Source organism: Amblyomma mixtum, chromosome 5 (genome assembly GCF_055824585.1).
Source record: "Amblyomma mixtum isolate Tamu chromosome 5, ASM5582458v1, whole genome shotgun sequence".
In the NCBI taxonomy this organism is placed as follows: domain Eukaryota; kingdom Metazoa; phylum Arthropoda; class Arachnida; order Ixodida; family Ixodidae; genus Amblyomma; species Amblyomma mixtum.
In genome coordinates, this window is record NC_143016.1 from 79,355,785 (window position 1) to 79,361,588 (window position 5,804).

General features: G+C 46.4%; 1 pseudogene across 1 annotated transcript; it reads right to left on the reverse strand.

Moving 5' to 3' along the window:
- Positions 1 to 3,150: 3,150 nt before the first annotated feature.
- Positions 3,151 to 5,804, reverse strand: LOC149342767 (sulfotransferase ssu-1-like; annotated as a pseudogene). Its single transcript, XR_016282678.1, has 3 exons — positions 5,680 to 5,804; positions 4,957 to 5,173; positions 3,151 to 4,453 (listed from the first exon to the last, which is right to left on the reverse strand). The product of XR_016282678.1 is annotated as a sulfotransferase ssu-1-like (transcript).

Sequence of the window (5,804 nt, forward strand, 5' to 3'; positions counted from 1 at the left end):
TCTGCTGAAAAAAGTCGTATAATGCATTAACCTCACACAGGCTTCATAATAAAAACGTCAATAATTTTTATGATAATGTATTACACTGTTATAACAAATGTAGTGATTTTGCAAAAATCTGACGTCTTGCGCCAAGCAAGCAAATGAAAAAGCAGCTTTGCTGGCACACTGCAGGTGAGTATGCTGCTTAGCTTTTCCAGGGAATAGGCGCATGCCGCTTGGCTGTCTGTGCAAAGGCCTTACCTCCCTCCAAAGCGTATCAACTGGAGGTAAAAGTTAGCCATAGAACACTTTCAACTGAATATGCCCTTCATGCCACGCTTTTTAAGAGCTTTATCTCTTCCTACCTACGTTTGTCAAGGACGCGTCTGTCGGCAATTAAGGTCAAATTGACCAAAGCAGTAACCATGTCACCATACTGTATTACACAGCAACAGTGGGCACGTAGCATTCAATTGATGCCTGTACTTCAGGTCGCTTATATATGTGCTGGCATAGCGGCCATCGAAGTGGGACGACCGCGGCACAATGATTTGCATAAAATTTGGGTGCCACCTGTTTAACGTAGTGTTCGAAGGGGCGTCAAATGACTAGGCATGTCCCTAAGCATTAAATTATTGAGATAAAGCCCAAAATAGATGTGAGATTCACACCGACGAACTTCCTTTCCGTTCCCAAACCTTGCATTCCGAGAACTTTCAGACGGCCATTACGTCCGAACCGTTTGGCGCAGGTGGTTCCGCATGGGGTCAAATGAGTCGTCGTGTTGTGATGCACACGTTTATAAAATTTAATAACCGATATAACGAAGAAATATACCGGATGTAGCGAAAGCAGCCGTAAATCGCAATAGTAGTTGAAAAGCCATAAGGTAGATGGCACTGCTTGTGTCTTAGAAGGGACCTTTACGGAAAGGAAACATCCGCGGTTGTTTGGATTTATTCTTCTCCACGTTCGCTGAGCACGCTACTGGGAACATTTGAAGATCGCATAGCTAACGTTCTTAAGTCAAACAGTGAGGCAGTGTTGGCGGATAATTTTTTACTGCTTTGTGCAAGGGATTACAAATGTGCTGCCTGCATTCAGGTACAAGTGGTGATGAAAACAACAATTTTGTGCGTTTCTTGGAAAAGCACTGAACTGCATCCGGAGGAGTCACGCCTCGACTGCGCACCTGGGCGCCGCTATTTGCGCCGTTTCAAGCCATGGTAACCTGCTGACCTAGTCAACTTCCACCGCTCGGGCTTTCGCTATTATCATCACCCCAGTGATAAGCCCCACCGAGTACATACACTGCGGGTAAATGTTGATTCGCAGTGAATGCCATTACCCGTGGTTGGCTTCTGCCGGGCCAGTGTTTATGAAGGAGATTTCCTTACTGTACACAGGCCATGCCTTTGAATAGCATTAATTCTTTTCTGAGCAAGCTGGTCTAAAACCGCGTTCTCACATCTGTAACGATCAAGCCAAGCACTCAAGAAATAAGTGTGCGAGATGCTCACATTGTTCTGATTCTCTTTTAACGTATTGTTATAGGACGCAGCACACCTTGTTTTTCCTTTTGCGGTTCTGTGTTCTGGCTCTGTGGATGGATGGATGGACGGACGGACGGACGGACGGTAAACGCGTCTCCTTTGAAATGGAGTGGAGGCAGTTGCCACCTTGGCCGGCTTTTTTGTAGTTAAAGCTACACTTGGCAAGCAGAAGCGCCTTTCGCGGTGCCGGGCAAAGGTTACTACTGCGCATACGCTGCTACCATGGCAACCAGTTGCGCTGGAGCAACATGTGTGCGCCGCGCGCCGACGCTCTACCGCAGCCGCTGCGCCGAGTTCCGACCATTTCGCTATGCGCCTCGCTGCGCATGTGTTGAGTCGCGCTCCGCGCAGCTGGGATATAAGCCGGAACCGATGTGGTCGCTCCTCAGACGGGCACCATGGAAGGAGGAGAGCGGCCGTGCTCGTCACGGCACCAGTACAGGCTGCGTGAAATTGAGTCTTCCGATCCAGAAGTCGCCGCACGGTACAAGGCCGGCCGACAGCGCGAAAACGAGGCGAGAAAGGCCAAAGCCACCTGAAAGGACGACAGCCTGACGCCGCCAAGCTGCTGAACGACAACGATGGAGTGTAGTTGCCGAAATGTCAGTAGACGAAACTGGTTTCGCTACGTGTATCCTGGCCTAGCTGAGCTAAGCGACTGCCAGCTTTCTCTTTATATTCTTTAAGCGATCCGTTAAACCTAACGGTGCTATCAATAAATTCTTCATTTTGCTCTAAACAAAATTTTTATCCGTACCTCTACCACAGATTCATTCACGTGGCCTTTCTTGTCTTTAACCACTGGGGCCTCAGGGAGATTAAATGTGCCTGCATCGATATTCGGGTAGATGCCGCCACGTTCTAGTACAATGTATTCAATTGATTCACAGATTTCTCCACACATTGCACAGGTGTCATCTTCTACGCTATATCTTTTTTCTGTAGCTTCGCATTATAAGAAACCTTGTTCTAGCTTCAAAGAGTAGGACGCTATCTCCTGAGTGATCATAGAACAATTGTACCTTGATTTAACTTTTCCAGTTTCTATATAATTCTACAGTCTGCTTCGTTTCCATTGAATCAATCGAGTTCTTACCTTCTGCGTTTTTTACCTGTCGTTTAAAGCTGTTTATTCTACGTCCTTGTTGCTTACATACTTACTGGTTAGTTGCCTGGTCTTTTCCGTCACTACGAGTGAAAGCTCTTCGCGTATAATTGATTAGATTTTCTAACTGGCCACCTGCTATCATCTCATTTCCTCAGGTTCTTGGTTCGAGTCAGAATCACCTGCAGCATTTTTTCTCCTCAATTCTCCAACAGGCCACGCGTTGAGGTTTCTTTTTCTTTTCTCGTATGCGCGCACATGTCTTCCTAACACTCTAAACCTCATTAACGGTATTATTTTAATTTTTTTTTGTTTAAGAACCAAATACTGGAAACCCTTAAAAGGGGGCCTATTAGGGCTTAGTGTTTGTTCGCCAGTGTATATTCTCCTTATATCTCTACTTGGTGCCAGAGAGATTACACTATGTTTTCGAACAAATAAATAACTTCAGTCCATTGCAGATTGTCTTTCGTCAACCTCATTTTATTTCGTGATTTTGTGATTTCATAAACATCACCTTACAGTACAGCGAAAGTTGTGGATCAACGGCATCGGAGTTCAGCTGCTGATTTCAAGTTCACCAGTACAACTCTGACCGCGGCGGCCGTATTGCGATAGATGCGAAATACAACAACGCCTGTGGGCTGTGTGATGTCTATGCACGTAAGAGAACACCTGGTGGTTCATATTAATTCGGAGCCCTTTACTACGGTGTACGTATGCATCGCTTCGGGACGTTAAGCCCCACAGTCTCGAATTACAGTTTTGCTCAGAAAACCTAGCGAATACAAGAAATAAATGGCCCGAACTATTTCGCCCATGAAAACCGTTAAGAAAGACACAAATTGGAAGTTTCACATTGCACAGCTAATAGGCACTTTGCAGCGCATTCTATAAACAACATCCTATGACTTGGCTCGGTACAAAATGAAAACTTATTATAAATAAGTCAGAGGCCTGTTCGGGGCGTCCTGCGCTGAGCGTCACAAGCAGAATTGCCGCTCCTTAAAGCAGAAACGCCTGGCCAGGCACGCCTAATATTTCTTCCTCACACTATTCCGCCCAACTCCAAGTGTCCCCAGAGTTCACGGATTACCCCAGCTGCCTGCTTCCTCTCGATCCATTCGCGAATTAAGTTCAGATGATCGTGTGTGAAATGAGCCTTCCAGTCGCCAATAACTCCTTTCCTCACGAGTACAGGCCCCTCTCTATTCTCGTGGTTTAACTCATAGTAACGCTGAGCAGCTTCGATAAAAGGCCTATCTTTTTCTGTTAGTTTCTCAATAGCCTCCGGACTAATAGAACAGAGTTTAGACATGAAATCCAAGCTGCTTTTTTCAACTACCTTTCGGTAAAAATCTTGGTCATTCTCGAGAGCGCTGCGATACTTTTCGCCCATGAAACCCGCCAGAGCTAGGACTGTGTTCCTGAAATCCTGTTTGAGCTGCTCGTACGTGAGGAAGAATACGTTCTTGTCTTCTCGATGCCGATACCAGGAGATCAAGTGATCGATGTAATCTCCGCGTTCCACTTCGCCACGTGCAAATGCATGCACAAAATCGTGGAAGCTCCCGTCTGGGAAGCCTAAAGCCAAGCCGCCGCTCCGCGCGTAGTAGAAGAAAGACACGCACACGTCTAGCGGATTGCGGGTCAAGTAAATGAACTTGGCCTTGGGGTTCTGTGGTTGGTAGTCGTATGGAAAGTGCGTCTTCCAAAAACGAGGGGCTGCATCTCGTTGACATAGCGCACTCCCGTCAGCTCTGGGTAAGGGCACCATCGGTGGAACTCGGTGTAGTTGCCAGCGCTTTCTCCCCTGGGCGCAAAAAGCAGAAGTAGGTTTGCTCAGAGGCCTATAGATGGCATGCAAAGCGCATACGACTCACATGCGTTTAAGTTACTGTTGAGAGCGAATTGGCCTTTCGAGGCTCGTTAATTGATAAGTGGGAGCTGCGACACATCCTCAGAATGTGTGCTTCTTTTTGTTAATGTGTTGGCAGTATACAGTGACGCTCACTCCAAATAAGGTAAGAAGACGCCACTCTTCGTCAACCATTTGTGCGCTTAATGTTTTACCCATTGAACCAATGGAAATCGCTCGCCTGCAGAAAAGCTCCAGTTAAACACCACCGCCTTTTACAGGACATGAAGGTGTCAAGGTTGCAAAGACTTCTTTCGTTTAGAACGCAAAAGCTCGCAGAAGAAGAAAGCAAAACAGCTTTACTTCCTCGAAACATATGTTGCTCTCTTTGTTTTTAACTTCTGCGACAAAAACAAAGCAAAAGGCGGTTATAAGTCCATTGCCGACATCGTGATTACCCGTGGATAATGAGGAGAATGATTTGCTGCAGCCAGTTATTTCCGCATTTGAGGTAGGACACCATCACCAGGTCATCGTCTTGTGGCACGTAGGCTCGCGCACTACGCAAGTTCTCTGGTCTGTACTCTGGGGCATACTTTAGTCCATCCACAATCTGGTACTCCGGCCCTCGTTTGGACGCCATCTCTCCGTTAACTGTCGTGGCTCAATGTTTCTCTGCAACAGACCAGGAACATGAACGTCCCAGCGATCAGCCTCGTCACCGGGAGTAGATGCATGATTAGAAACGACTTCTTATGTAGATGTTACGCAATACTCCGCCATGATCGCGGTTTCCACTGCATTGCTACCTGACTAGCTGGCGACCAAACTGCGTCAACGGGCACCTAAACGATGTAGTTTTCCACCGCATGCGCTATGCATGTTATTTTGAACTTGCTATCTGCACAGATGGTACTATATCCTGGAGGCATTTAACCGGTTCTCACAAGCTTCAATTAAGGGCGCATAATCTCTCAGCAGATAGGAGGCGAACCTAAAGTCATCTTTAGAGCTCAAAGTCATTAGCCATGTCCGTGCTATAGTAACGCAAGGACATTCCCCTACGCATTACCTGGAATGCGGGGAAATCGAAAAACTGAAGTTTTATCTAGACGCAGCTCGGCGATGTAAGCAAAACACCATATACTATCAAAGCAGAAAGAAATTTCTTGGAAAAATACCATTATGTTTTAGATTTTTAGCAATGACGAATTAGATCACGAACACTGGTTCATTCTTTAGAACTGCCTTACGAATCTGTGACTGGTTTCAGTCTGCCAATGAAACAGAGATGGAAGGAGAGTAG